The sequence below is a fragment of the Etheostoma spectabile genome, chromosome 3 (genome assembly GCF_008692095.1).
Source record: "Etheostoma spectabile isolate EspeVRDwgs_2016 chromosome 3, UIUC_Espe_1.0, whole genome shotgun sequence".
NCBI classification, from domain to species: Eukaryota; Metazoa; Chordata; class Actinopteri; order Perciformes; family Percidae; genus Etheostoma; species Etheostoma spectabile.
This window is the reverse complement of record NC_045735.1, coordinates 6,726,045-6,730,725: the sequence shown is the minus strand read 5'-3', so window position 1 is coordinate 6,730,725 and position 4,681 is coordinate 6,726,045. Positions and strand designations below refer to the sequence as shown.

At 37.9% G+C, this 4,681-nt stretch overlaps 1 long non-coding RNA gene across 1 annotated transcript in view; it reads left to right on the top strand.

The window, feature by feature from the left end:
- The first annotated feature begins 456 nt into the window (after positions 1-456).
- Positions 457-4,681, top strand: part of LOC116687154 (uncharacterized) — an 11,190-nt gene continuing 6,965 nt past the window's right edge. The window contains exon 1 of the long non-coding RNA XR_004331473.1: positions 457-467. This is a non-coding gene — a long non-coding RNA (uncharacterized LOC116687154). The remainder of the gene's footprint in view (positions 468-4,681) is intronic.

Here is a 4,681-nt window from a genome sequence, read left to right as displayed (position 1 = left end):
TTGGGCAAGACACTGAACCCCAAGTTGCCCCCAATTCTGCGCTATCAAAGTGTAAATGTGTGTGAGTGTTTATCTAATTAGCAGGTGGCACCTTGTACGCCAGCCTTGGCCACAGTGTGTGAATGGTGAATGGTTCCTGTACTATGTGAAAGCGCTTTGAATAGTCGTTGAGATTAGTAAAGCACTATATAAAAATAGTCCATTTACAATTCTTCAGTTTATTAGAGTTGGGTGGAAATAGGAATTCTCTATTTTGCTTGTTTTTAAACACAGTCCGAGTTATAATTTAATTTAATAATTTAGTAATAAAAAGTCCATCTTTCAATCTATATATATATCTGTATTTGGATTTTCACTGAAAGTGGGCAAGCAGCAAACACAGCAAGTTGTTAGAAATCCATCATCAACATTCTATAATTTCATTTTATATGTAATTGTTTTGTAATCCCTTTCATACCCTCAAAAAAGTTAGTAGTTTAGCTGCTCACAAAATATACTAAGCAACACAATATTTGAGCCATATACCTACATTAATCAAACAAAAAAAGCATGATCTATTTTCCTCCATAAAAAGAAAAGTAAAAATTATAAAGTATAAATGTGTAAGTCTTGCAGATGATCTAAGCGTTGTTGGATGACAGCACTTCTTGTTGACGTTTAAGTCAAAGTATTTTCAAACGATATGGACGCTAGCTCGCCCCTCCATCTCTTCATCCCCTCCCTTCCATGCTTCCGCAAACTAACCCCCAAATCCTTCTTGTCGTTATTGGCTGGAACTCTTGTTTGGTATGTTTGGTTGTGCAGGTTGGCCAGTTTATTTTTATTGCCATGTGTGGAGATTTTTTTATCAATGGAGACAGTTTTAACCACTTTTCATCCAGTCTTTCCAGATGCAGAGTTTGCAGGTGCTAGGCTAGCGCAAGTCAACAGTATCTGCTAGCCTGCCATTAAAACCAGTCTTGCCCACTCCACAAAACACCAAAAGAAAATAAATTATAACGCCAGGCTATCAATGTAAATATCTGTTAATAGAATAATGTTAGAAATAAAACTACCCTTGCATCAAATTGAGATAGTTTTACTTTGTTCCCTGTAGTTGGTAGCACAGGCTACAGCAGCCAAAATACATAGACAAAGAACTGATAGAGATGGATGCTAAAAGGGTAGAAAGAGAGAGAGCGTCCGTAGGAACAGCACCTGCAGGAGATGCCATAGAAACTGGTGGTACTGGTGACCATCGGTTCGGTTTATTTTTACAATTTCTAAATGCACACTGCATCACCATGTTTCCTTGTCTTTCATTTCCAATCCAATGCTTCAATAACAGTGTACAAGGCTACTACTAGCTAGCTAGGTGTCCCAACTGTAGTGCGCTCCTCTGTTTACTTTTTGGCGCAGTACTACTAACTGGAGCAAAGTAAAATTCCGCCGCTTTTGAGAATATAGTCACTCAAAATGTAATGCGATCATTGAGATGCAAGGGTAGTTTTATTTCTAACATTTTTTTTATCAACAGACATTTACATTAATAGTCTAGCGTTATAATTTATTTTCTTTTGGTGTACTGTAGAATGGGTAAGACTGGTTTCAATGGCAGGCTAGCAGATACTGTTGACTTGCGCTAGCCTTGCACCAGCAAACTCTGCAACTGGAACGACTGGATGAAAAGTGTTGAAAACTGTCTCTACTGATAAAAAACACACTGGCTAACTTGGACATAAGGTCTTATTTCCAAAATTCTGAGCCAGCCCTTTAAATGAAAGTCAGAGTTGCATATTAGGCCATTTTGTGATATTTCTCTAAAAGAACTGTAGGGTGTGTATATAATGGAATAGGTGATCTGTGTGTTTGTGATAAAGAAATGATTATGCTAATGACAAAAAATGCACGCCATATTTACTCATTAGTCTATAACATAATCACAAAATACATAATCAAATAAAATTGTTTTTGTGTGCAATGGGACTACGTCCAGGCAAACCTAATATTTATGTGTTCATAACATACGTAAATAAATAAAAATACTGACAAAAACACTACATACAACGTGAGGTAAAACATAAACCCCTGTGCAACATAATTCAAACTTCATCCTGCACTGCTCAACAACTCCAACCAGCTCTTAATATCAGTTGGTATATTTTTACCCATCGCCTGTGTACCTGCCATGTTTTACTACTCACCTTCCAACTATCCTCCTCTGATCCTTCCACTATGACCGATCCCCAGCTTCCTACACACCTGTTCCCCATTCCCCTTAATCAGCTCCCTCACTATACACATGCCATTTCCCTTCTGTCCCAGTCAGTTTAATATTGTGCTTTTTGTTTCTGTCCAGCCAACCTTTTTTTCTGCTGGCCTGTTTGTTTAAAACTCTCCACACCACTATGTATTTCTGGGCGTATTTCCTCTATTCCCTTGACCTTTTTGCAAATCTGCACCTTGGAAAGTCTGCTGCTAGCAGTTCCTGATTACACTGCACAGAAAACAATCGCCTTTAGAAAAACTGATGATTACCTGAATCATATCTAAAGTTACAAGGAGCTCCTGCTCATTTTGTCTGATTGAGTTCTAAATGGATTTATGGATGTTTGTCCTTGATGGACATCATAGATCTTTTCATCTCTGGAAGGAGTAAGTTGCATTGATTCTAGCAGTATGGATATATGTCTATGTATTTCTGTAGTTACATTGCTTATTAAAAAATGATGTGACCTCCTGCATCTCTGGTAGTATCTTTAGTGTATTTTGTAGACTATTTCTTAGCTATTATAGCCAATGAAGTTTATTAATTTACGTCATCAGTTGATGTTGTTGCAACTACAATATGAGACTAGTTTTAGTCTATCCACAACATAGTCATTTTTTTATTCAGTGCATGCTTATTTTTAACTAGCAAGCTTTGCCAAACCTTAGCTCAAATGTTAAAACTAGCTTAGTCGCGCCCTTGGCAGCGTTTTATAGGAACACACTGATTTAGCATACCTGACAGTTTGTTGTAGTGAAAATGCATTCATCCTTTTTTCACAGAACTGATGAGAAGCTCGCCAAATTGGAACTTGTGGGATCTTTTAACCACTGTATCTGTATTGTTATATTTATTTATTGTATGCATTATGTTGTTCATGACCACACAGATAAACCAAACCAAACCAAAGTCCTTTAAGAAATTCTACTGAAGCTGCCATTTTATTAGAAGCAAGGCAATGCTCTTTGCACTAGATTCATCTTTCTCTGTGGGTTCCTGTAAGGTTGTTTATTTTTAGAGGCATCTGCATGTAGACATATATGCTTCCCTCACTGCTTCAACCATGCTGGATTCTAACCTGTCAGAATATTTTGGGTTTGGTTGTGACAACTGTCTCTCCTCCGGCAACCATGTGGGATGGTGTAGGTTTGAGTGTGCATGTGGCAAGGCGATAAAAGACAGATGTCAGATCTAGACAGAGATAGCATGGAGAGACTGAGAGCGCGCCAGCCTTGGCCAAGTCGCTTGGAGTGGGTGGAGAAAGAGAGTCAGAGATAGCAGCACAGTGGCACATGTATAATTGACAACCTATGCTTTCTCTCCATAGAGTTTATGACATTTTATTTTTGTAATCTACTTTTCCTGGCCGGCACTAAAGATGGTAGTGGGCTGGGCTTTGAGTCGGCGGCTTGGATGGAAATGGCAGAGCATAAGCTTGGCAAGGAATATGTGAAGGGGAGAAAAAGCCAAGGCAGCCTTGACAGTTTTTTCTTCCTTCAATGTTGCACTGTTACCAATGAGCAGTTCTGTCACAAATAAACCCAAACAACACTGTCTCTAATCAGTCTGTTTAATGGTTCCACTTATTATTTATTCATCATTCTCATCCTCTATTTCAGAGCTGTTCATACGGTTAATAATGTAATATAATACTTACATAATAACATAATATTATTTATTCCAGTACCCTTTGCACTATGCTCGATAATTAAAATAAACTATCATAATTATAAATTTCTCCTGCATACTTTGCACTCTTCACTGCACTATTGTCTCAACCTGTGTAGTGTGTATATATTGTTTGTTTTGTTGTTTGTTTTGTATGAGTAAGCACAATGTGAATAATACGATCCAAAGCAAAATTCCTTGTATTTGTCCTCATACCTGGCAAATAAAGCTGATTCTGATTCTGATAAAAGTAGCCAGGATAGGAGGCATTGAGGTGAGGAGCCACTGTGCTGAAGCCAGTGGGGGTATTTTGTTTCAGTATTGTGGGTGGCATCTAAATAGGTGTTGATGGGAAGGAAGAGTGAAAGGGAAGAACTGAGCTAAAGTGCCCAGGGTTGGATGTTACTGATTCAGTGCTGAAAATATTTTCACTTCACTGGAGATTGTGTGTGTTTCTTCTGTTAAAAGTATAAATGTAACATCTTAACATTTAAAAAAGGTCTAAAATGCACTAGACCTAGTTCAATTGTGTACTTCCATTATCCCAAATGTTTTCAACAATGTTCAAACCTAGATACATGTTTATTGTTATCCAAGGTGTTTTTCATTTGTTCTCCTGTCTATGGCGTCACATAGCCTAACCTTTGACCTCTCTAGTTAATTTATCTTCTAGGGAAACACCAGATATACTTCTGTGCTGCTTGATAGAAAAGTAAACTTTCACCATTCTCCTTTGACATGATTATTACCGTCCGACCCTTCCCC